The 27,115-nt window shown below is 50.7% G+C and overlaps 1 protein-coding gene across 18 annotated transcripts in view; it reads left to right on the top strand.

Annotated features, from left to right (window-relative positions):
• Nucleotides 1–27,115, top strand: part of magi2a (membrane associated guanylate kinase, WW and PDZ domain containing 2a) — a 1,087,579-nt gene that overhangs the window by 41,961 nt on the left and 1,018,503 nt on the right. The gene's annotated exons all lie outside the window — the stretch shown is intronic.

The following is a 27,115-nucleotide window of genomic DNA, read 5'->3' as shown; positions in this document are numbered from 1 at the left end:
GTATCTGCTCATGGGTTTTATCATTTATAGACCATAAGAATTAAGTCTGCTTCATCAATCGATCATGGCCGATATGTTTCTCATCCCCATTCTCCTGCCTTCTCTTCACAACCCCTAATCCGCTTATTAATCAAAAACCTATATATCTCTGTCTTAAAGACACTCAGTGACTTGCCTCCATAGCCTTCTGCAGCAATGAGTTCCACAGATTCACCACCCTCTGGCTGAATTCCTCCTCATCTCAGTTTTAAAGGATTGTCCCTTCAGTCTGAGGCTGTGCGCTTGGGTTCTAGTCTCTCCTACTAGTAGAAACATCTTCTCCATGTCCACTCTATCCACGTCCCAGCAGTATTCTGTAAGTTTCAATGACATACTCCCTCATCCTTCTAAACTCCATCAAGTACAGACCCAGAATCCTCAACCACTCTTCATATGACAAGTTCTTCATTCCAGGGATCCAAGGCCAACACATCCTCCTTAGATATGGGGCCCATATTCGTGGTCTGACCCAGAGGCTTAATTATATTTAAACATTCTTAGCCTGATTATGTAGCTTGTAGCAGACCCTTTTCCCTTGGCTGTTTGTCAATTCGAAATAGGCAGTTTGAATTAAGTCTTATTTCAGATTATCCTGAAAGTAAATCACCCTTTTTTCTCGTTTGTTTTTTCTGTCCTTGGGTTTGGAAACAGGGGTTAATAACTTAACATTGGATGATTTAAATGCAGCCATGTAAACAGCCTCTGTGAAGTATCTTGGAATGTTTACTGCATTAAGAAAGAGTGAATGCAAAATCTTGTTATATCTGTATGGATCCATGCAAAATAATTTAGTAGGAAGAGAAGTGGATTGAGGGCATAAAATTATTTTCAGAAAATTAAAAAGTAACTACATTGATCTGTGAAATGAATATCAATTTCTTTTTTTATTATTTTAAAATTTAATTTTATTTGCTGTTATTTACACCTGTCATGAATTAATTTAATAGAAATACAAGATACCTTATTTAGTGGAACTGCTTATGAAATCTCACTACATACTATTGTAGCGCACAAAGACTCCGAGAGACGAATAGAGTGAAGTCGATGAGGCTTTATTAAGCGTGACTGTTCCCCCGCAGTTCAGTAGTAGACTGCCTGCGGGGGAGGACTCCTGGTACTTATACTCCGCCTTCAGGGCGGAGCTAGAGGTCAACGTCCAACCAGGACCCGGGATCTGTCAGCCAATGACATCACGGCTTCACAGTCCCACATGACCCCTAATGCATACTACCACATTCACCCCTTGTTAAAAATGAACCCGGCGGGGTGATGCTTCGCATGGTGGTAAGGGTTTACAAGGCTGGTCCTGGGAGGAAAACTTTCACATGTTATTACAGTATGTACAAGGTTTTTTTTTGTTTCGAACTATTTACAGTAATCGTCAGGAAAAGACAAAATGTTCTTGTTAAAAGTCCACATATTGTACTGTTAGATCGACGCCACAAGTCGGTCGGGCGGTCTGGTCGTCCGTGTCGATCGCCTCGGCCCCGGTGGTGGTGGTGGTGCTTGTTCCGGTGTTGCCGTCTCCGGGAGCCTTACGGTTTCAGCTTGGGCTTCATTCCTGGTCGGGCCTGGGAGGAGGACCGATCCTCCTGGGAAGGGGGCGGTCGCGGGGTGCAGCGGTGGCAGGAAGGGGGGGGGTTGGGTGATTGGTGTCTGGGGGGGTGTGTGTGTTGCCGGCGGGCGCCAGATCTCGCAGTGAGACCGTGACCTGTCGGCTGTCGGGGTACTCCACGTAAGCGTACTGCGGGTTCACGTGAAGGAGGTGAACCCTTTCGACCAACGGGTCCGACTTGTGCGCCTGCACATGTTTTCGGAGCAAGATGGGTCCTGGGGCCACCAGCCAGGTCGGCAGCGACGTTCCAGAGGAGGACTTCCTGGGGAAGACAAGGAGGCGCTCATGAGGCGTTTGATTAGTGCTAGTACACAGTAGTGACCGGATGGAGTGGAGGGCGTCCGGGAGGACCTCCTGCCACCGTGAAACTGGGAGGTCCCAGGACCGTAGGGCCAGTAGGACGGTCTTCCAGACCGTGCCGTTCTCCCTCTCTACTTGCCCGTTCCCCCGGGGGTTGTAGCTGGTCGTCCTGCTCGAGGCTATACCGTTGCTGAGCAGGAACTGGCGCAGCTCGTCACTCATGAAGGAGGACCCCCTGTCGCTGTGGACGTATGCGGGGCAACCGAACGGTGTGAATATGGTGTTCAGGGCTTTAATGACTGTGGCCGCGGTCATGTCAGAGCAGGGGATGGCGAATGGGAAGCGAGAGTACTCGTCCACCACATTAAGGAAGTATATGTTGCGGTCGGTGGAGGGGAGGGGTCCTTTGACATCCAGACTAAGGCGTTCAAAGGGGCGGGAAGCCTTAATCAGGTGCGCACTATCCGGCCTGAAAAAATGCGGTTTGCACACTGCGCAGATGTGGCAGTTCCTTGTGACTGTACGGACCTCCTCGAAAGAGTATGGGAGGTTGCGGGACTTAATAAAGTGGTAGAACCGAGTGACCCCCCGGGTGGCAGAGGTCCTCGTGGAGGGTTTGGAGGCGGTTAATTTGTGCGTTGGCACATGTGCCGCGGGATAGAGCATCAGACGGCTCGTTCAGCTTCCCGGGACGATACAAGATCTCGTAGTTGAAGGTGGAGAGCTCGATCCTCCACCTTAAGATCTTGTCGTTTTTGATTTTGCCCCGCTGTGCATTATCGAACATGAAGGCTACCGACCGTTGGTCCGTGAGGACAGTGAATCTCCTGCCGGCCAGGTAATGCCTCCAATGTCCCACAGCTTCCACTATGGCTTGGGCTTCCTTTTCCACTGAGGAGTGGCGGATTTCTGAAGCGTGGAGGGTTCGGGAGAAAAAGGCCACGGGTCTGCCCGCTTGGTTAAGGGTGGCCGCTAGAGCTACGTCGGAGGCGTCGCTCTCGACCTGGAAGGGGAGGGACTCGTCGATGGCGCGCATCGTGGCCTTTGCGATATCTGCTTTGATGCGGCTGAAGGCCTGGCAAGCCTCTGTCGACAGGGGGAAGGTCGTGGTCTGTATTAGGGGGCGGGCCTTGTCTGCGTACTGGGGGACCCACTGGGCGTAGTATGAAAAGAACCCCAGGCAGCGTTTTAGGGCTTTTGAGCAGTGCGGGAGGGGAAATTCCATGAGGGCGCGCATACGTTCGGGGTCGGGGCCTATTATCCCATTGCGCACTACGTAACCCAGGATGGCTAGCCGGTTTGTGCTAAAGACGCACTTGTCCTCGTTGTACGTGAGGTTCAAGGCTTTAGCGGTCTGGAGGAATTTTTGGAGGTTGGCGTCGTGGTCCTGCTGATCGTGGCCGCAGATGGTTACATTGTCGAGATACGGGAACGTGGCCCGTAACCCGTGTTGATCAACCATTCAGTCCATCTCTCGTTGGAAGACCGAGACCCCGTTTGTGACGCCAAATGGGACCCTTAGGAAATGGTATAATCGCCCGTCTGCCTCGAAGGCTGTGTACTTGCGGTCACTTGGGCGGATGGGGAGCTGATGGTAGGCGGACTTGAGGTCCACGGTGGAGAAGACCTTATATTGGGCAATCCGATTGACCATGTCGGATATGCGGTGGAGAGGGTACGCGTCTAGTTGTGTGTACCTGTTGATGGTCTGGCTATAGTCTATGACCATCCTTTGCTTCTCCCCTGTCTTTACTACTACCACCTGTGCTCTCCAGGGACTATTGCTGGCCTGGATTATGCCTTCCTTTAGTAGCCGCTGGACTTCGGACCGAATGAAGGTCCAGTCCTGGGCGCTGTACCGTCTGCTCCTAGTGGCGACGGGTTTGCAATCCGGGGTGAGGTTTGCAAACAAGGATGGGGGTTGCACCTTGAGGGTCGCGAGGCCGCAGATAGTGAGTGGGGGTATTGGGCCGCCGAATTTGAAGGTTAGGCTCTGTAGATTGCACTGGAAGTCTAATCCCAGTAATGTGGGTGCGCAGAGTTGGGGAAGGACGTAGAGCCTGTAGTTTTTGAACTCCCTCCCTTGCACCGTTAGGGTAACTATGCAGAAACCTTTGATCTGTACGGAGTGAGATCCTGCAGCTAGGGAAATCTTTTGTGCGCTGGGACGGATGGTCAAAGAACAGCGTCTTACCGTGTCGGGGTGGATAAAGCTCTCCGTGCTCCCGGAGTCGACTAGGCATGGTGTCTCGTGCCCGTTTATCAGCACCGTTGTCGTCGTCGTCTGGAGCGTCCGGGGCCGAGCTTGGTCCAGCGTCATTGAAGCCAGACGTGGTTGTAATGGTTGAGCGTCTTCTTCGAACCCCGTGGAGCCGTCGACACTGGGGTCCGTTGTTGCCGTCCAAGATGGCGTCGGGGGTGAACAAGATGGCTGCCCCCATGCATCTCACATGGCTGGGGGATCACAAGATGGCGGCGGGGGTGGACAAAATGGCCGCCCCCATGCGTCGCACAGGTCTGGGGTGGTCCAAGATGGCGGCGCCCTTCCTCCCCTCGCGGTGGCCGGGACCCAAAATGGCGGCGCCTGCGGGTCGCACATGGGGCGCTGGGGGGGTTGGGGAGCGTTGGGAACACGCAGGACTCCCTCTTCTCTGGGGACAGCGGTGGCCGGGACCCAAAGTGGTAGCGCCGGCGGGTTATACATGGGGCGCGGGGGGGGGGGTTGGGGAGCGTAAACGGCGTGCAGGGCTCCCTGTTCTCCGGGGAGAGCGGTGGGTCGGGACCCAGAGTGGTTGCGCCTGCGGGTCGTACATGGGGCGCTGGGGGGGTTGGGGAGCGTAAACGGCGTGCAGGGCTCCCTGTTCTCCCGGGACAGCGGCGACATCGCGGGACCGGCACACAGCCGCGAAATGGCCCTTTTTCCTGCAGCTCTTACAGATCGCAGCGCGGGCCGGGCAGCGCTGCCGGGGGTGTTTCGCCTGGCCGCAGAAATAGCAGCGGGCTCCCCCGGTGCGACTTGGCGTTTGGACCGCGCAAGCCTGTGGGTTTGTCGCGACGGGTGCGTACGGAGCCCAATGGGCTGCCGCGCGGTCGGGGCCGTAGGCGCGGGTATTTCGCGCGGCCACGTCTAGGGAGGCTGCTAGGGCCCCTGCCTCTGAGAGTCCTAGCGACTCTTTTTCTAGGAGTCTTTGGCGGATTTGGGAGGAATTCATACCTGCCACAAAAGCATCGCGCATTAACATGTCCGTGTGTTCATTTGCGTTCACCGGCGGGCAGTTGCAGGCTCGTCCCAAAATTAGTAGCGGGCGTAGAATTCATCTATCGATTCTCCGGGACTTTGCCGTCTCGTTGCGAGTTGATAGAGAGCGTAGATCTGGTTTACTGGGTGAACATAGAGACTTTTTAGTGCTGCGAACGCCGTCTGGAAATCCTCTGCGTCTTCGATGAGAGAGAAAATCTCCGTGCTTAACCTCGAGTGCAGGACCTGTAGTTTTTGGTCTTCTGTGACCCGGCCGGTGGCCGTTCTGAGGTAGGCCTCGAAACAAGTCTGCCAGTGCTTGAAAGTTGCTGCTGCGTTCACTGCGTGGGGGCTGATCCTCAGGCATTCCGGGATGATCCTGAGCTCCATAGTCCTTTAGGCACGCTTAATAAATTGTAGCGCACAAAGACTCCGAGAGACGAATAGAGTGAAGTCGATGAGGCTTTATTAAGCGTGACTGTTCCCCCGCAGTTCAGTAGTAGACTGCCTGCGGGGGAGGACTCCTGGTACTTATACTCCGCCTTCAGGGCGGAGCTAGAGGTCAACGTCCAACCAGGACCCGGGATCTGTCAGCCAATGACATCACGGCTTCACAGTCCCACATGACCCCTAATGCATACTACCACAACTATATTTCATCCTGATGAGCATGAGATTCACTAACTAGTGGCATCTGGTAAGAAACATAGGGCACAATTTTCTCCCCAATATGGGAGTGAGAGGTGACGTAGACAGGTGTGAGTAATTTAGAGCTTTTGTTAGTGGTGGTTTGCCATTGATTTCCACTCTTAGGGCAGGGCAAAAGGGCAGGTTTCAAGTCTACCTCAGCTGGGACGGGAATCGATTCCACGCTAATGCCATTATTCTGAACCTTGTGCTAGCCATCTAGCTAACTGACCTATCCGGCCCCTGAAATAATGTTTGTTAACAGAATTCAAGCTTGTTTGTGAAGTCAAAACCAAGACACTGAATTTTTAATTACCAAGGAACTTTCAGTTTCATACCTCTCCTCTTTCCCCCCCCCCCCCCCCCATTGTCCCAGCTCTCCCCAATTATACCTTTTAATAAAACAAACATCAATAAATTAAACACAAATGAGAGGCGTGACTTCCGGTGGTGGCCATGTAATGAGTGGTCGCACACAGGGCAGCTCAGGCTCGAGGGTGTTGGTTTTGGCACTTTTCACCTGCGTATTGGGTAGATTTGGCGAAAAGAAGTTTGGTATGTTTACTAACTATCCAACCTAACTGAAGAAAGTGAAAGACCTGGCGAAGCAGTTTGAGGAGACTTGAGGTGCAGCACAATTGTGAAAATGGCAGAAGGGGAAGGGTCGTCATTGGCAGGAAAGCCTCAGATGGAGCAATTTATGAGCTTCATCAAGGAGGAATTTCAACAGCAGAGGATGGAGATGCACAGTGACTGGTTGAAGGTGATTGAGTAGTGGCACCTCTTCGCAGGTCCCTGCACCAGGTGGAAAAGTGCCAGGAAACACAAGGGGCGACGAACCGGGAGGTGGAGAAGGTTGTGGCCGATCAGAGTGATCGTATTGTGTCCTTGGAGGCAGAGATCCTGGGGCATCTATGTAAGTCACTGCGTTCGAAGATGGAGGAGCAGGAGAACAGGTCCAGATGACAGAATTTTCTGATTGTGGGGCTGACGGAAGGTGTGGAAGGAACGAGCTCCACAAAGTATATTTTGAGAATGTTGGCCAGGTTAATGGAGGAAAAGGTGTTGGACAAGGCCCCATAGGTGGTCCGGGCCCATAGGTCCTTGCGGCAGAAGCCAAGAGCAAGGGAGTTTCCACGGGCATTGATTGTGCGGATGCATAAGTTTTTGGACAAGGAGGAAATCCTGAGGTGGGCCAAGGTGAAGTGAGTCTGGGAGGGGGGGGGGGCGGTGGAGGGAGGAGTGGAGGATGAAGGGCGGGGGCCATCTTGGATGGGCCCGGTTCAGAGTGGGATTGGGCGAGGCAGAACCGAAGGGGAATGATAGCAGATGGTAGAAGGGGGAGCCTCTAGTAAGAATTGTGACATGGAATGTCCGTGGGTTAAACAAACCGGTCAAGAGGTCCGGGGTTTTTGAGCACCTGAAGAGTTTGGGAGCGGAGGTGATTTTCTTGCAGGAAACGCATCTCCGGGTGAAGGATCAGGTTTGGCTGAGGAAGGGACGGTAGGGACACGTATTTCACTTGGGGTTTGACTCAAAGCCGAAGGGGGTGGCCATTTTGTTCTGCAAGAAAATGAGGTTTATGGTGGGCCACGGAGGTGTGAGATCCAGGGGGAAGGTTTGTGATAGTGAGTGGCATATTAGAAGGGACGCCGGTGGTGTTAGTCAATGTTTATGCGCCTAACTGGTTTGGAAAGAGGGTACTAGGGTGATTCCAGACTTGGATTCGCACCAGCTGATCATGGGAGGGGATTTTACATGTGTGATGAAGCTGAGGATGGACAGGTCGAGTCCCAAGTTGTAGGGAAGGTTGAAGATGGTGAGAGAGCTAGGAGGGTTTATGGATAGAATGGGGTTGGTGGATCTGTGGAGGTTCAGGAACCCCGAAGAGAGGCAGTACTCCTCCTTTTCGCACGTGTACAAGGTGTGCTCTAGAATTGATTTTTTTTCATGGTCAGTTAGAGACGGTGCTGATGGGCTGGGAGGGGCGGAATATGTGGGAATTGTGATTTCAGACCACGTGCCGCATTGACTTCGGGATTCTGGTGGACAAGGGCTGGGATTCTCCGAGCCCCCGTGCTGCAATCGTGCCCGGCACGGGGGCTTAGAATGGGGTGTCGGACCCGTGATGCCTTTGCGTGATTCTCCAGCGACCGGAGGATCGCTGCCAGCTGCACGCGCGCAGTTGACACGGCACCGGTCAGGTGACGTTGAAAGAGGCCCCCCCGGTGATTCGACCGCGATCAACCGGCCGAGTTCCCGCCGGCGTGGTTCATGTATGATTCCACCCGGCTGGAGCTTGGCGTCGCGGCTGCGGTGGCCGTCCTGGTGGGAGGGCGGGGGATCAGTCTTCAGAGGGGGGGGCTCCACGACAGCCAGGCCCGTGATCGGGGGCCACCGATCGGGCACTCGAGATCTGGGGGGGGGCTACCTTCCTCCGTGCCGGCCCGCTGTGTGGGTCTGCCATGTCACGCGGGGCCGGCGCTGCAGGAGACCCGCGGCCGGAAATGCAGGGCCCCGTATCGGCTGCAGGAGCTAGTGTGCTGCAAGGCCCCTTAAAGTCGGAGAATCATTCCGGACTTTTTAGAAAAAAGTCCGGAGTGATTCGCGCCCGTTTTCTGGCGGGCCTGGGGACATAGCCCCATTATTGGAGAATCCCGGCCAAGGTATTTTGTGAGAAGATGATAGTGCTAATTAGGGACTATGGAGTTTAATCAGAATGCTAAGATATCGGTGGCCATGTTCTGTGAAGGTTTGAAGACGGTGTAGGGATAGGAGGGAGGAGCAACGGCGGCTGTTAGACGAGATAGTGGAGGTGGATAGGAGATATTCGGTGGCCCCCAGGAGGAATTGCTGGCGGAGAGGAAGAAGTTGCAGGGGCAGGTTGACAACGGGCAAGGTGGTGGGGCAGCTGTGGAGGGCGAGTGGGGTGCAGTATGAGTATGGAGAGAAGGCAAGTCCACCAATTGTGGTGTCAGGCAGCGTCTAGGGATATTTTGCAGGCAAGGGCAGAGAAGGGGGAGTTGGTGTCGGAGCCGAAAAGATAAATGAGGTCTTCAGGGGTACTATAAGAAGTTGTATAAGGCCGAACCGGGAGAGATGTGGGGATAAGGGGCGGTCTCTGGATGGGTTGGAGTTCCCACAGCTGGAGGAGAGGAAGATGCAGGCATTGGAGGAGCTGTTGGGTAGAGGGAGGAGATGGATAGTTTCACGAGAATGCAATCGGGGAAGGCCCTGGGGTTGGACGGATTTTCGGCAGAGTTTTACAAGCAGCTTGCGCCAGAGTTGGTCCCCACCTGTTGGGGATGTTTAGTGAGGCGATGGTGAGGGATGAGTTGCTAGCAACGTTGTCTCAGGCATCGATTTCATTGATCCCAATGAAGAGCAAGGACCACTGGAGTGTGGGCCCATCTCTTTGTTGAACACTGATATAAAAGTATTGGCGAAGGTGTGGGCGTGTAGGTTGGAGGGGTGTGTGCTAGAGGTGGTCTCCAAAGATCAAAATTGGTTTGTGAAGGGTAGACAGCTCTCAAGCAACATTAGGAGACTGTTGAATGTAGTTCTGACTTCGCCAGGTCTGGAGCAGGCTTATGAAAAGTTCTTATGCAGGTGTATTAAAGTGAATAATTAGGAATAAAGTTGTATTTTCAATCAACCGGACAATCGACTCTTAATTGAAGAAGGTAAAACAAGATTCCCAACAGTCACCGAGTGCAGAGGGCTGCACTTGGTGACTGTTGGGACTCTTGTTTTACCTTATTCTAATAAGAGTCGATCGTCCGGTTGATCGAAACTTAGAAATTAAATATCAAACAATACATCAACCGGTCAAAAACATGGCAAAAAAGCATAAAGAAATCACTTTAAAGCAAACAAACGGATAGATGATTCAAGAATTCAGGAAGGCATAAATTCAGGAACGAGACCTCGACCACGAGGTCATACTTTTAAAGGAATCCTTATCAAGGTTGTAATCCCTCATTTACTCTATTGGTTTCTAATTCTCAGCTGAGACGTCCTGGTTTGCTCAAATGGATGTCTGTTACTTAGAGGATGATTTTTCAATCAAACATTAGTCATCACTTAAGATTGACTGGTGTCCATCAAAGTTGACGTCCACGGCCGGGGTCAGCAGGAGTCAGCTGAGCCGGGGTCAGCAGGAGTCAGCTGACTTGCGGAAGCGCAATGGGGGGAGTAAACCAGCTAGGATGGGTCCTAGCCGAGGCGGGGGTGTGGGGGGGTGGTGGGGGGGAATCGAGTTGCTGCTGCTAAGATCAAGGAGGAGCTGGAGCGAGTGGGGTGGGTCGAGACGGGGGTATGCCGCTGTGGGGAACGGGCCGGGTGTAGGGTGCGGGCGCGTGGCTGGCCGCGGAGGGGCCATGGCTAGTCGGCGGGGGAGGGGGGGCGGGTAGCCCCCTGATTCGGCTGATAACCTGGAATGTAAGGGGACTGAATGCGCCAGTTAAGCGGGCCTGCGTGTTCGCGCACCTGGCATTCCTCGTGTTCGCGCACCTGGGCTCAAGGCGGATGTGGTTATGCTCCAGGAGACTCACCTGAAGGTGGCAGACCAGGTAAGACTGAGGAAAGGGTGGGTAGGTCAGGTGTTTCACTCGGGGCTAGATGCCAAAAATCGAGAGGTGGTGATCTTGGTGGGAAATAAGGTGTTATTCGAGGTGTCGAGCATTGTGGCAGATAATGGCGGTAGGTACATAATGGTAAGTGGTAAGTTGCAGGGAGAGAGGGTGGTACTGGTCAATGTGTATGCTCCGAACTGGGACGATGCAGGTTTTATGCGGCGTATGTTGGGTCGGATCCCAGACTTGGAAGTGGGGGGCCTGATAATGGGGGGAGACTTTAACATGGTGTTGGATCCTGCACTGGATCGCTCCAGGTCTAGGACGGGTAGGAAGCCGGCGGCGGCTAGAGTGTTGAGGGGATTTATGGACCAAATGGGAGGGGTGGACCCTTGGAGATTTGCAAGGCCGGGGGCTCGGGAATTTTCATTCTTCTCATAAGGCTTATTCTCGAATCGACTTTTTCATTTTGAGTAGGGCGCTGATAGCGAGAGTAGAGGATACCGAGTATTCGGCAATAGCCATTTCGGACCACGCCCCGCATTGGGTGGACTTGGAGATGGGGGAGGAGAGGGACGCAGCTAGGGAGATCGGGGGAGTTAAGGACAGGGGAGGGAGCGTGGTGCGGAGTGGGGTTGGCATCAATGGGGTCTTCAGGGACTTCTATGAGGAATTGTACCGATCCGAGCCCCCACGGGAGGAGGGAGGGATGGGCCGTTTCCTGGACCAATTGAGGTTTCCAAAGGTGGAAGAGGGACTGGTGGCGGGACTGGGGGCCCCGATTGGGCTGGAGGAGCTGATCAAAGGGATCGGAAGCATGCAGGCGGGGAAGGCACCGGGGCCGGATGGTTTCCCGGTCGAGTTATATAAAAAATATATGGACCTGTTGGGCCCGCTGTTAGTTAGGACCTTTAATGAGGCAAGGGAGGGGGGGGGCGGAGATAGTGGTGGCGATGGTAAAGCCGCCTGCTTTACCCCCGACGATGTCCCGGGCACTGATCTCCTTGATCCTGAAGCAGGTCAAGGATCCCCTGCAATGTGGGTCTTACAGACCGATTTCCTTGCTAAATGTAGATGCCAAGGTGCTGGCGAAGGTTTTAGCCACGAGGATTGAGGATTGTGTGCCGCAGATCATCCATGAAGACCAGACGGGGTTTGTGAAGGGGAGACAGTTGAACGCGAATGTGCGGAGTCTTTTGAACGTTATCATGATGCCGGAAAGGGAGGGGGAGGCGGAGATAGTGGTGGCGATGGATGCTGAGAAAGCCTTCGATAGGGTAGAGTGGGGGTACCTGTGGGAGGTGCTGAAGAGGTTCGGGTTTGGGGAGGGGTTTGTCAGGTGGGTTAGGCTGTTGTATGAGGTCCCGATGGCAAGTGTGGCCACAAATAGGAGGAGGTCCGAGTACTTTCGGTTGCACCGAGGGACGAGACAGTGGTGTCCCCTGTCCCCCCTGCTCTTCACACTGGCGATTGAACCCCTGGCTGTGGCACTGAGAGAGTCGAGGAACTGGAGGGGGTTGGTGCGGGGTGGGGAGGAGCATAGGGTGTCGCTTTATGCGGACGACCTGCTGCTGTATGTGGCGGACCCGGTGGGAGGAATGCCAGAGGTAATGAGGATCCTTAGGGAATTCGGATACTTTTCGGGGTACAAGCTCGATATGGGGAAGAGCGAGCTGTTTGTAGTTCAGCTAGGGGACCAGGCGAGGGGGATTGGCGAGCTCCCACTAAAAAAGGGCGGAGAGGAGTTTCAGATATTTGGGGGTCCAGGTGGCCAGGAGCTGGGGGGCCCTGCATAGGCTTAACTTTACAAGGCTGGTGGAGCAAATGGAGGAGGAGTTCAAGAGGTGGGACGCGTTGCCGCTGTCCCTGGCGGGTAGGGTGCAGTCAATCAAAATGACGGTGCTCCCAAGGTTTTTGTTCCTGTTCCAGTGCCTCCCCGTGTTTATCCCGAAGGCTTTTTTCAGGCGGGTTAACAGGAGTATAATGGGGTTTGTGTGGGCGCAAGGGACTCCGAGGGTGAGAAGGGTGTTCCTGGAGCGGAGTAGAGATAGGGGGGGGGCTGGCGCTGCCCAACCTCTGTGGGTACTACTGGGCCGCCAATGCGACAATGGTGTGCAAGTGGGTGATGGAGGGGGAGGGGGCTGCATGGAAGAGGCTGGAGACGGCATCCTGTGTGGGTACGAGTCTGGGGGCGCTGGCAACGGCGCCGCTGCCACTCCCTCCAAGGAGGTATACCACGAGCCCGGTGGTGGTGGCGGCCCTCAAAATTTGGGGGCAGTGGAGGCGGCATAGGGGGGAAGTTAGGGCCTCGGCGTGGACCCCATTACGGGGGAACCACCGGTTCGCCCCAGGAAGAACAGGTGGAGGGTTTTCGGGGTGGCACAGGGCAGGGATACGAAAGTTGGGGGACCTGTTTGTGGACGGGAAGTTCGCGAGCTTGGGTGAGCTGGAGGAGAAGTACGGGCTCCCCCCCGGAGAACACCTTCAGGTACTTACAGGTAAGGGCGTTTGCCAGACGGCAGGTGGTGGAATTCCCACGGCTACTGCCACACACAGTACAGGACAGGGTGCTCTCGGGGGGGGGAGTGGGGAAGGTCTCGGAAACTTACCAGGTGATGCAGGAGGAGGAGGAGGCCTCGGTGGTGGAGTTGAAAGGTAAGTGGGAGGAGGAGTTGGGAGAGGAGGTCGAAGAGGGGACGTGGGCAGATGCCCTAGGGAGGGTGAACTCTTCCTCTTCATGCGCGAGGCTCAGCCTCATACAGTTTAAGGTGCTGCTCAGGGCACACATGACCGGGACAAGGATGAGCAGGTTCTTTGGGGGTGAGGATGAGGACAGGTGTGTTAGGTGCTCAGGGAGCCCAGCAAATCACACCCATATGTTCTGGGCATGCGCAGCGCTGGAGGAATTTTGGAAGAGCGTAGCGAGGACGGTGTCGAGGGTGGTAGGATCCAGGGTCAAACCGGGCTGGGGGCTCGCAATATTTGGGGAGGCAGAGGAGCCGGGAGTGCAGGAGGCGAAAGAGGCCGGAATTCTGGCCTTTGCGTCCCTGGTAGCCTGGCGAAGGATTCTCCTTCAGTGGAAAGATACGAGGCCCCCAAGCGTGGAATCCTGGATCAGCGATATGGCAGGGTTCATTAAATTGGAGAGGGTGAAATTCGCCTTGAGAGGGTAGGTACAAGGGTTCTTTAGGCGGTGGCAACCGTTCTTAGACTTTCTGGCAGAACGATAGACATTGGTCAATGGCAGCAGCAGCTCGGGGGGGGGGGGGTTACTTTATTTTTGTCTATGTTATTTACACTGGAAGGGTCTGAGGGGGTGTACACACCTGTTGTCTTAAGTCGGGGTGTTAATGTTAATTTATTATTTATGTACAGGGGGGAGGGGTTTGGGGGATTGCTTTTTTAGATTGTGTTTTGTACTTAACCCTGTTGGGTTCTTTTTTCATTTTCATTTTGTTATTGATATTTTATGAAAACCTTTAATAAAAATTATTTTTTTTTAAAAAGTTGATGTCCACGTACACAGCCTCAGGAAAATAGGTTTCTCACGCCCCCGCTGGCCTTAGACCTTGCTGTAACTAATTAGTTGATACATTCTTACTGCTGAATATACTGAAATACAATAGTCAATTCATTATATGAAACATTCACTGAAACAATATCCACATTTCCAATTTTTAATAATTTCAATCTTTAGCTGTGCATTCAATTCGCACCTAAAACCATGAATAAATCAAAATCAATAATCTATCAGTGACCAAAGATCAGGAGCGTGGGGCTAAAATGCAACCAAATATTGAGGAGTAACCGCTTCAAATAACTAAAAAGCGGCTCAGACAATGTACACGTGGAACATGGACTCCCCTTGTCTGCAGAAAACGCATGCGGCCTGCGAGTCTATGAACCACCTTAACCCACGATTGTATGGCACTGCTGCATGCAACACCCTCCATGCCAGGCCCCCGATGAGAAATTGGAGGATGCCCATGCAGAGAACCCTCCACTAGGGACTTCCCCCACTGCCAGATGGTAAAACAGAATGCCACAGTATGTCCTGACCATGGAGGAACACAAAGAAGTGGAGCGGGTGCAGCAGCAGGCAATAGAGGAAACCCCTCTGAGCCAATGGAAAGGTACGGAGGGAACATGAAGACTAAGGCGACTCAAGAAGTGTTCAGAATTGTGTCGACCCCGAAATTCATTGAGGTGACGACAAAAGGGGATGAATCTGAGTACTTTCCTGAATACAACTGTTCATCAGAGAGCGGAAGGTCAGGGGTTATATTGAATACATGGCAAGGGCTGGGATTAGAAGACAGAATGGGTCAGAGGGATGGTAAGGTGCGGTGGGTCCCAGATGTGCATTGATATCAGTAAATTGTTGTAGCTTGTATATTTTTGTCGACAGTTTATAATTTGAACATAGAGACTTTGGCCTCTAGCTACTCTCTCTTTTCTGGATTCTGGCGGGGTGCCAGTGTCTGAGACTTTTCAGGGTTAGAAATTCCTCCCTTCTCAAAGGCTACCTCCATGGCAGCATGAATCCATGGGCCATGTATCCAGGTAGAAACACTGATCAGCTGTTTTTGGGACCCCCAACTCTCTTTTATCTTGGAAGTAAATGGACAGTTTAAAGCATAACTGTCTACAACCAGAAATTCTCAATACCTTCCTGAGACTTTAGAGACTAATTGTCTCACCACTGTAAACACAAATTCTGTTGCCATTGTTTCCAAGGGTGAAAACATACACATACTTTCCAGAAAAACAACTGGGGCCTCCTTTTAATCTTTAACAGTCCCCTTGTCCAGTCTTCAGAATAGATCACATGGCCCCTTCATTTTATTCTAAATAAACACAGTCCCAAAACATAATCTTATAAACCTCATATTTATAACAATGTACGTTCTCAAAAGCATTGTAAAAAATCATTTGGCACACATTAGTCTTGTTAATTGGCTGGGAAATTGCTGCTAAAATTGGCAGACGGAAAATCTAAAGGATTCTAAGTGTGCCCTAATTACACATGATTTGATCCCTAAAAAACTAGGCTTGATCTTTACACACGGTAAATGAAAGATTACAGCTTTTAAGGCCAAAATGCATGGAATCTACTTTTACATATGTATATTCAGTAAGATGAATGTGATAATTGTAAGTCTATGCAGGATATTCAGTAATTAAAGGTAACTTGAACTTTTTCATTGGGATGAATTTTATGGGCCATCCACGAGGAGGAAAATAAGCAGGTGGACCCCAGTAAATTAGGGTGGCAGTCATGATTCTATGGGTGGAGGAGGTTTTGGGTGGACTACCTGCCCTTTGCCCAATTGAATTATCAAGTGGGAAATTAATACCCATTTAATGGCCTTAGCCACCTCTGCTCTGACTTCCATCCATGTGCAGCTTGGTAGGTTTAACCCTGCAGGGTGCTGGTCAGTGAAGTTGGGGTTATGGTGCCTTCTTCCTTCTATCCTGGTTTAACCTTGTAGGGTTCTGATCAGCGAACGGGTTATTGTTGGGGGGGAGCGCCTCTCTCCTGGGCTTCTTGTGGCTCTTCTACACCTCCACCAACCTTCCACGGTAAGATTCAGATTTACCTGGCTTTCGGGTCTTCTGGGCTTCTTGCAACACCAGCAGCACCCACCAATCCTGGTGTGGTGCAGAGCTGTTGGCCTTTGATTGACAGACAGCATGAGGCAGGAATTCCTGTTGGAGGCTGATGGAGGTCCCTCTTCAAATGAACTGTAGGCCTTCACCTGAAAAATTAAAGTGGGGTGAGCCGGCCAAGTAGATGTGGGCTTTCCCCGAGGGAGTGCAGGGAGCCCACCCTCGGCATATTATCCAAGTCGTTATTTGTCAACAAATAGTGAACTTGAACCTTGTCGGAAAAATGTGAAAATGGACTTTTGTTGTCATTTCTCCTCATTTCATGTGCCTGTAATTCCTTTCCCTTCCACTGTGCTCGCTCCAATATTTGAATATTGTAAATTGTCTCATCTTCCAAGAATGTCCAATGTGTCTGCGCACACACATGAGTTGGGAGGAGTTGCATTCCTGCCTAAGAGCCTGAAGCCTTGGATTCTAGTCTCACTCCGGGGCCTGTTGGTTTGTTCATAACATAGTCAAACAGGTTGACTATCAACCTGTAAATCCTTCCAATATGTTTGTGGCAGGCAGTAAGAGCAGCAGAGACTCCTGGTCAGCCATGCTTGATGTAGAGTGGCATCCCTCAAGCTATAGGGTGTGATTTAACCACCCCGTTGCGCCAGGGGCAGATCTGGGCACGCGAGAAAGGCCAAAATCGAGATTCGCGCCGGGTGTGAATCAGTTTGTTATCTAGCCGGTCCACTTCCGATGGCAAGTTCTGGATCATGTCCAAATATGGTGAGCATTTCATTAACCCTCATTTGCACTCATTTCCATCTCATTAGCGAGATTGAAGGCGAATGCAACAACTTCCCGGTAATTAACTGGCTCCCCAGTAAGAAATCACGGGTGTCGTTTAGTACTCCTTTTAAAAATTGTGAAGCTGGCGCAATGGCTGCTGAGGGGTACAGAGAAAGTGAGTGGCCATTTCCATTGGTACCCCACTCCTTGGGGAGGTGGGGGGTGAGGGGCTTTTCGTCGGTGAGGCCTTCAAACCATTGTTAAATATTGTGGATACCCATAACAGGGGCAACTACAGCTGCTGCCTATCTGTCCTACCAAATGCATCAAGGACAGAGCCCTGCTCTTGGTTCTATGCTGAAGGTCACATGGCAGGACACATAAGATTGGCGCAGACTTGGGGATTTGAGGGTCCCGGGGTAGAAGCCCTAACTTACTGTCCGTCTCATTCCTTCTCGAATTACTTACAGATATACAAAATATTTCTGGTTATGTCGGTCCCGCAGAGGCCACCCTTGCGGTGCTGGTGACTGCCCAGGCGCCAGACGCCAGAGAATGCGCGATGCAGGTTGGTAGCGGCACCCCATGTGCAGGGGGCCACTGCACACCCTGGCTATCAGGAGAAATCCAGAGAGGGATGCCAGCGACGGCTCAAGGTGTGCATGCGTCGTTGTTCTTTCGAGGAGATGACGGACAGCATGTGCCGCAGGGGATTGTGTCTCAACAAAAAGACAGTGCGGTACCTGTGCCACATCCTAACGGACTTGGCACCCCATAGAGGAGGATGACACTCACTCCCGGTGGCCATGAACTTCAATGCAACCGATTCATTCCAGGGCTGGAGCATTTCCCAAGCTACAGCCCACAAGTACATCCATGAGGTCACGGATACCCTGTATGCCTGGGCATTAGACTATATCAACTTTGAGCTGCACATGGCCCACCAAGATGCCTGAGCTGCAGAATTCTCAGTCAAAGCCAGAATGCATCAGGTCCAGAATGCAATACATGGCACGCATGTCGCCTTGCGTGCACAGGGGTATCAGGGAGTCCCCTTCATTAACAGGAAGGGGTTCCACTCCCTGAATGTTCAACTCGTGTGCGACCACCGCGTCCGGATTATGCACGCGTGTGCATGCCTCCCAGGGAGCGTGCGTGACAGCTACATTCTGAGACACTCTGAGATTCCCTGCATCTTCGACGACCACCCCAAGATGACGGATTGGCTCTTTGGGGGTAATGGGTACCTGCTGAAGTCCTGATTGATGATGCCAGTGCGGCGGCCGGAGACGGAGGTGGAGACCCTAAACTAGGCCCGTGTTGCCACCTATGTGGTCATTCAATGGTGCATTGGAATGCTCAAAATGCGGTTCCGATGCCTGGACCGCTCTGGTGTACACTGAAGTACATCCCCCAGAGGGTTTCCCGCTTTGTGGTGGTCTGCTGTGTGCTCCAAAGTTCTGCAGCAGCGGATCGACATGCTGGAGGAGGAGAAGGGAGGAAGGAGGAGGAACCGGACTAGAAGGGCTGGAGGACGAGCCCGACGGGGAGCTGCAGGAGCTGCCAAAGGATGGTGGACAGACAGTGGCAAGGGTCTGACAGCCAGGTAGGCCCCTCATCCTCACCGGATTCTCATAGGACCAGGCTTTTTCCATCAGCCTGCCTCCCCCCAACCAATAACCCCCAAACACCCCCCCCCTCTGGCCAGCCCCTCCCCCTCATTGACCCCCCCCCCCCCCCAATTCCCTGCCCCTCCCCACCTGACTACCCTGTTCCACCCTTCCAGGGGCTGTGTAGCATCACTCCAGGGTGATGGGCCTATATTGACACTGTCAGCAGATCACAATACAAGGCAGGAGAGTGATGATAACCTGCAGCGAGGTAAGATCTGGTGCTCATCAGTTTATGCCAAAGTCTGACTCCTGTTTTTCTGTTCACACCCACCACCTCCTTGGGGCATCGAGGGCTCTTGCCTGGGGGGGCACGGGGTGGGGAGAGCAGAGGACAGCTGGGGTTGGGGATGTATGCAGGCCCCCAGTGAAGCAGTTGAGGCTAAATGTATTCAAGATAAACATTTTGAAGAATAAAGGAATAAAGGGTTATGGTGTTTGGGCGGGAAAGTGGAGCTGAGTCCACAAAAGATCAGCAATGATCTCATTGAATGGCAGAGCAGGCTCGAAGGGCTGGATGGCCTACTCCTGCTCCTAGTTCTTATGTTCTTATAATGTAACAGAAGCTTCCCATGTATTAGGTGTAATGTGTTTTAATAGTGAACATTTAAAACCCGCATTCTCCCCAGCTACAGATAGTGCCCCCCCCCCCCCCCCCAACATCTCTGAGCGCCTGCTCAGTGAACCTCAATCTTCTTCATCTTCCGTGCTCTACCGCTGTGTCTAGGTGTATCTCCGGAATGCACATCAGAGGAGGTGAGGCAGCTTGCAGCTTCTCACGCCCTGTGGCCTTTGATGCCCTTGGCGGGCGTCCTCTGAGGGGCCTGGAACTGGAGGGCCCCCATCCATGCCTCCCTGTTCTGCCCACTGACCTCGAGAAGTGCCGGTGTCAGGAGCGTAGAATATGGATGAGGTGGAGACCACCGTCGTCTACCTGGTGGCAGGACCTGGGTCGGCTTCCAGAGCCCCCTCCTCCTTGGGGCTCTGGAGATCACCATGGGATGGAGAGGCAGCTGGAGTGAGCTCCAGAGGTCTCTGTGTCATCTGGCTCTGCCAGTCCTGCCGCCTCCCCGTTGCCTGCACCATGGTGTTGACACCCTTGGCGATGCTCGCCAATGACTGGGCGATGCTCTGTTGTGCCCCAGCAACGTTCACCTGCGTCTGGGACACGTCCTTCAATGACTGGGCATGATGCCAAGAGCCTCAGCCACGGTTGATGCTAATTGAGCCACACCTGGGCACCACCACCATTGATATCGTTCTCTATGCTTTCCACTGCTGTTGCCACCCTAACAGTGTTGGCCTCGGTGCCATGCATTGCTGACACCATCTCCTGTACCCGTAGCCTTTGCCACTCCTCCAATCGGCTATGCACTCGCTAGAGTGTTGCTGACATCCTCTCCTGAATCTCACCGCATTGCCCTAATGTATACATCAGCTCTGGATAACCTTGCCCAGAGGCCCGACATCTCACTGGGACCCAGCTGAGTCCTGCGATTCAACAAATCTTCGACTGCTGACTCCCTTGGATGTTCCTGCCTCCATCTGATGTGCATCAGCAACTGTGTGGTGTTCACCAGGTTGTGTCCCAGAAGCCTGTCCACTAATGTTGCCTGCTGATGTGTGTGGCTCTGCGCTTGTGGAAGGTGGGGGTGATAGTTGTGACGCGTTGATGGTGGTCGCCTCGAAGCTGTCCTCTGAGGTGTTCTGTTGGGTGGCAGGAGGAGGAGGCGGCCCCGGATAGCCTGGCCGCTTCAGATGGAGATCCTGCGAGAGAATGGACAAGTGGAGAGGGAAGGATAATTTTGTCTTGACATAAACAACTCACTTGAAACAGGTCTTCTGTGTGAAGAGGCAGTGAATCCTCATCTCTGCAGAGCAGACCAATCTCACTGTTGCTGACTGCTCTCTCCAGGGGCCCGTTCCTCATAGTTGGCTGGGACTCTGATGTCTGGATCCCCGCGGCCCGTCTGGGCAGGTGGCATGTGTGGGCACTGTTCCTGAGCTTGGAGGGGTTGTGCTGGTAGATGCCGGGTGTGCTAGGAGGTGGGGGTTGGGGGGTGGGGGTTGGGAGGGGGGGGGGGGGGGGGCGGTGCAGGAGGTCTGGGAAAGGCAGGCGGGTCTGAAACCAGGGGGCCGGTATTAATTAATTCCCGCAGCCCTGAGGAGGTTGTTGGTCTTCTTCCGACATTGGACAGGGGTCCTTCTGGTCATGTTGCCGAACTGACGGCATTTGTGGTGTTATGACCTCCACGAGACCTATGGGGTTGGAGAAATCAACCTCTCCGTGAGTCTCACCGAAGACGAGCTACCCCGTTAAAGGGGCAGGGAACCTTAAATCATCCATAGTTAATATATGTATAAAGTCGACCATGTATGGTACCAATAGTTCAGACCCGGTTGGGATCTGGTGTATATTGTAAGTACTAGCGTGTGTTAATAAACTAAGTTTTCTTAAATCTGCGTTATCCAGACTAATTTTGTTGGTCCTCCAACCCCCTCGGGGGAACAGTGTGTCCCATCTTGCCTCCATGGCGTCCATCAGCCTGGTCAGGTCTGCGTCCTCGAAGCGTGGAGTAGGTCTACGTGCTGCCATGGTCGTGTGGTGCTGGGAGTAAGTTCGGATGGAGCGTTTATGGGCAGCTCCCCCTTGTTAGCTGGGAGCTGCCAGGCATGGTCCCGGTGAATCCGCTGGTGGGGCAGCCAGTTCCACCGTGATGCGTGTGGGGGTTCATTTTTGGCACTAATTTCCATTAAATAAGGGCTCGGCTATCGGGAAACACCCGGGAAGTCAAACCCGATATGACATTCAGAAATTTTCCGATTAAAACATGTTTATTATCTTTGTTTTTCTCCCCATAGATGCTGCCAGAGCTGCTGAATATTTCCAGCATTTTCAGTTTTTAAATACCATAAGACATAGGAGCGGAAGTAAGGCCATTCGGCCCATCGAGTCCACTCCACCATTCAATCATGGCTGATAAATCTTTCATTTGGCATTGTAGCAAAAATATTTAACATGTCCTAGAGGTAGAAAGTTGGCAGTTGAGTTTGTGAACACAGTATTAGTGTGCTCAATGTGTAGCCAGCATCTGTGACTGGGTGAAAAAAAAAGGCTGGCATGGAGAAGGTGAGGATACATCGAGTAATGTGAGGTGGTGAGACATTGACTCAATGAAACATAGCCTGAAATATCACAAATGCCCATGATTTCTTTTGCTTTTTGTATTGTAATTCACTTAACCTAATGTCTTCCCAAGTAATTGGTTAAGGTGGTTAATTAATAGAATTATGTTTAATAAGGGAAGTGGGGTGAGGATAATGTGTCACTTTGATACAGTACAGATGAAATGTAATCTTAGGATAGTGAGTTAAAGCTGCAGACATACAGTCATAGAGTTTTACACAATATGAGGCTATTTATCTCATTGTACCTGTGTAGGCTATTTATCTCATTGTACCTGTGTTGACTCCCTGAAAGAGATCTCCACTTAATTCCATTCCTTTGTTATTTCCTTTAATAAAAATATTTTTCAACTTTCTTCTTAAAAGCCAGGATGGATTCTGCTTTCTGCTTAGTTTCAGGTCTTTTTCTATCCTGATGATCTCCTGAGTATAAAATTAAACATAAATTCTCTTAACCTTTCCTTCCTTTTAGTGATAAATTGATGCTCTCCAGTTACTGACGGATGATAGTGGATTTTCCTGATTTTATCTCATCAAAATCTTTCAAATTCTGAACAATTTTGCTCATTCTCTCTGTTTGGATGAAAATGGACCCAGTTTGTCCTCATAACTAAAACCTCTAATCATCATGGTGAATCTCTTCTATCACCTCACTGATCTTTAATACCTCTCCTAAAATAAGGCAATCAATATTCTAACTGCTGTCTAAGCAATGATTTGAATGGATGTAGCATTACCTAATTGCAGCTGCATTCTACACATATATTAATAAAAGTTAGAGTGCCATGTACTCACTTTATGCAGTTTCAGTGACTTCCCCTCATTTTAAATTTGTGCTTTTGAGCCCTAAGATATCTTCATTCCTCTGCTCCTTTGAGCACTTAACTCTACACCCTATTTTGTTTAATCTGCAAATTTTGATGTGTGTATAATGAGCTGCAAACCTGTAGTGTGTATAATAATCCTGAAATGGACCCCATGGGGACAACATTGTTTGCATGTCTCCATTAGGCTGAGTGCTTAGCTCCCTATATACACTCACGACTGCGTGGCAAAATTTTGTTCCAACTCCATCTACAAATTTGCTGATGACACAACCATAGTGGGTCAGATCTTGAACAACGGCACGTCAGAATACAGGAGGGAGATAGAGAACCTAGTGGAATGGTGCAACAACAACAACCTATCCCTCAATGCCAGCAAAACTAAAGAGCTGGTCATTGACTTCAGGAAGCAAAGTACTGTACACACCCCTGTCAACATCAATGGGGCTGAGGTGGAGATGATTGACAGCTTCAAATTCTTAGGTGTGCACATCACCAAAAATCTGTCCTGGTCCACCCACCTCGACGCTACCACCAAGAAAGCACAACAGCGCCTATACTTTCTCAGGAAAAAGGAAATTCGGCATGTCCACATTGACTCTTACCAACTTTTACAGATGCACCATAGAAAGCATCCTATCTGCCTACATCACAGCCTGGTATGGCAACTGCTCGGCCCAAGACCGCAAGAAACTTCAGAGAGTCGTGAACACAGCCCAATCCATCACACAAACCTGCCTCCCATCCATTGACTCTATCTATACCTCCCACTGCCTTGGTAAAGCGGACAGCCTAATCAAAGACCCCTCCCACCCGGCTTACTCACTCTTCCAAATTCTTCCATCGGGCACGAGATGCGAAAGTCTGAGAACACACACAAACAGACTCAAAAACAGCTTCTCCCTCTGTTACCAGACTCCTAATTGACCCTCATATGGACTGACCTGATTAATACTACACTCCTATATGCTTCTCTGATGCCGGTGTCTATGTATTTACATTGTGTACCTTGTGTTGCCCTGTTATGTATGTTCTTTTTATTTTAGCTTTTCATGTACTAAATGAACTGTTTGAGCTGCTCGCAGAAAAATACTTTTCACTGTACCTTGGTACACGTGGCAATAAACAAATCCAATCCAATCCAATAATTAGATTTTTTCTGTCCTTCTAAACAAATTCCTATCCACACTGTTATACCTCTTTTAATATCATGGGCATTAATGTGTGAACACGCTTCGTATGTGTCATCAAACACCTTTTTAAGATTCATCAATGCATTGTTGCTGGCATTTTCTTTAGCAATAATCACTGTTATTCCTTCAAAGAACTTTGCTAACTTTGTCAGATATGACTGGCCTTATACAAATCTATTGACTATCTTTAATTAACCCTTTCATAGGGACATGAGAATACAAATAGACCATTTATTCCCAATCGCGGACCTAGTTTGTGGGGCCTCATGCTCACCTTCAGTTCTGGCCTCACCCCACCCCCCAAATGAGGTCACACCCTTCCTCCAATCACAACACGTCACGCCCCTCCCGATCCACTCACCCTCACCCCACAGAACCTAGAGGCGTAAGCCACAACATACACAAATTGATTACTGCTTAACTGATTGAGTGCTTTTTAACTTGTAAAAACATGCCTGTATGAATAATTGCTGAATTGAAATCCAAGCTTACCTCTTGTCAGAATGATAGTAAAGGTGGTCGATATTGCGATGTGTGCCTTGAGGCGAGAAAACATGGAACTTGCCGATGAGCAACAAGATGAAAAATCAGCCAATGACATCACTGCAGCACAGGCCAATACAGGACAGAATGAAACAGTCCAGTGAAGGAGCAAACACTCTGGGCGGGATTCTCCCAGCCCCGCGTCGAGCCGGAGAATCCCCGCTATGGGGCCACGCAGCCCCAACGCCGGCACGCGATTCTCTGCAGTGCGGAGAATCGGCGCCATTGGCACTGGCATGGTTGGCGCGGCACCGGTCACGGGTCGCCCTACTTGGACGGCCTGCCGATTCTCCGGGCCAGATGGGCCGAGCGGCCATAGGAAAAGAGCCGAGTCCCACCGGCGGCGTTCTAACCTGCTCTGAGCCGGCGGGACCTCAGCGTGTAAGGGTCGGATGGCGGCCTGTGGGGGGGGGGAAGGTGGTCCGACCCCGCGGACCCTCCGATGTGGCCTGGCCCGCGATCAGGACCCACCGATCGGCGGCCGGTCTCTGTGACTGGGGGGGCCTCCTTTCCTACGCGCCGGCCCCTGTAGCCCTGAGCCATGTTGCGTCGGGGTCGGCGCATTGAAGGAGGCCACTGCGCATGCGCGCACTGGCGCCAGCACCACTGCGCATGTCCTCATTGGTGCCAGCGCAACTGCGCATGCGCGGATCCCACGGCGCCCAGTTCGCGCCAGGATCTGCAGCTGGAGCGGCGCGAACCACTCCAGCGCTGTGCTGGCCCCCTGAAGGGGCCAGAATTAGACGTGGGAGCATGAATTAGACATTTACGATGGCGTGGACACTCTGCTGCGGGATTGGTGAATCCCGCCCTCTATAATTTTTCTTCACAAATCAGAAATTGCATCATTGTAGGTAAAATCTTTTAAAGACACACTTTCAATTATTAATATTGCTGAACTTGTCAAATGTTCCTGACTCATCATACTTGCGAATCATTTTAAACTCTTTTCAAGGTAGAAAAAGAGCGTTCACTGGAAGCAGATGTGACCTGTTATTTTCAGGATGGTTCCCACATTTGGAAACATTGCCTGAAAACCTCCATGTACAACTGTGTACAAATCAGTGGGTGATCTCGAAGCACAGAGTTCATCATTATCGATAAAATAAATCTATTGTTTCACTTAATCTTCAAAAAGATGTGTTTTTATATCCTCTGGGTAGAATTCACTCAATTTCTTACTGCAGTGACTATAAAGCATTTTCATCCAAACTTATTTCGAAAAGGACGCAATATAATCCAACAGTTTTCTTCAGAGATTCACTTCTACTCTGAAATTGCACCATTATTGTGTCACACATAACATTGACAGTCTCGCCGATGATCTATTTCCAATTTAAAGTGATTTTGTTGTCTCTAGTTTCATCAATAAATAACTTCCTTCATCTTGTATGCATCTGATCATCAAAGGCACCTGTATTTTTTGTTAATGTTCGTGCCTTTGCTTTCACCGAGCTATAGTCATTTTGAACTTGCATGACAAAACATTTAACTGAGGTTAACAATTGTGCAGCGATTTGCTGACAGCATTAATTCTTTGAAGTAAATGGTTCCAACAAACAGTAAAAACAGCAATATCATACTTTTCAAACTTCTCTGCGAAGGACTTTACTTCAGCTTTCACACGTGGTTTTACTGAATTTGATGCGGCTATGTCTGATAATGTTTCCTTTATATTGACAAAGTTCATTATCAAAGACAAAACGGTATCTGCACAAGTGGACCACCTGGTGTCACAAATTCTTTTGACTGTCAAAAGTTTTCCATTTGCCTTCCCAAACGTGATTGCAACATATTCCCCTGATGTGTGGAAACTGAAAAAAAGGCATGCACGTTTTGAACAAAGTCAAAAAAATGTGCAGCTTCCTCACATGATCCAGCTGCAGAGCTGCAGATTAAGTTCAAGGAGTGACTGAAACGTGGGATGAATAATGCACAGGGGCTTGCATTGTTCAGTTTTGCTTGTAGACCTGAAAATTTTGCTGCCATACTTGCGGCATTATCAAAGCTCTGCCCACGACAGTTTTTGATCTCCAAAGTTAAATTTGCATGATTTCCTGAACAGTTGTCTCCAGACACTAAGTGTGGGACTGTCCCTGTAGCAACTTGAGGTCATATAGGTATTTCTGGGAACCTAATATCATAATCCAGAAACCAATTAGCCCTCTTTCAGAATATTCCCCAACCCACTTTCGTCTTAAACATACAAAAGAAAATACAGACCTTTTGCAGCACATGGGTCAGTAGAATCATCGGAATCATGTTTTATGGAAGGAACAGTTGATAGATGATAGATAGACTAGATACAAGAACTTGCAATTGGTTAAGAACTGCACATACATAAAAATGGGTAACTTGAACTTTATTGTTAGCCTGTTTCAAGCCACCTTTTTTATTTTAATGGACCAGGTGACATGCAAACACTAAGGCCTGGAGTTTTGCCATGGAGATGGCAGCATCTCAGATGCTCACTTAACACTGCATTGACTCAGATTAACATAATGTCTAAGGGGATGATTGTTATATACTGTATTCAGGACCTTTACCCTTCCACCTATCCTGTTTTGTTGCTATCTCTCAGGGTGCAGGCACACATTTGATACTTGCTCCTGACACTCACAGCATAATACTGTCATGGTAGCCAAGTACAACCCGGGAGAATAGAAGTTATATGTGGGGGATGTGGAATGAACAAGATAAATTAAGTATCTTGTAGGTGTATCTTCATTCTTAGAATGATAGAAAAAAAAGAAAGACTTGCACTGTTATTTAGCAGTTTTACAATTATTTGATATCACAAAGCTCTGGATAGCCAATGAAGTACTTTTGAAGTCTCTTCACTCTTGTAATATGGGA

This window comes from Scyliorhinus torazame, chromosome 13 (genome assembly GCF_047496885.1).
Source record: "Scyliorhinus torazame isolate Kashiwa2021f chromosome 13, sScyTor2.1, whole genome shotgun sequence".
Lineage (NCBI taxonomy): Eukaryota > Metazoa > Chordata > Chondrichthyes > Carcharhiniformes > Scyliorhinidae > Scyliorhinus > Scyliorhinus torazame.
The sequence above is the reverse complement of the archived record's forward strand: the minus strand, read 5'-3'. Positions and strand labels throughout refer to the sequence as shown.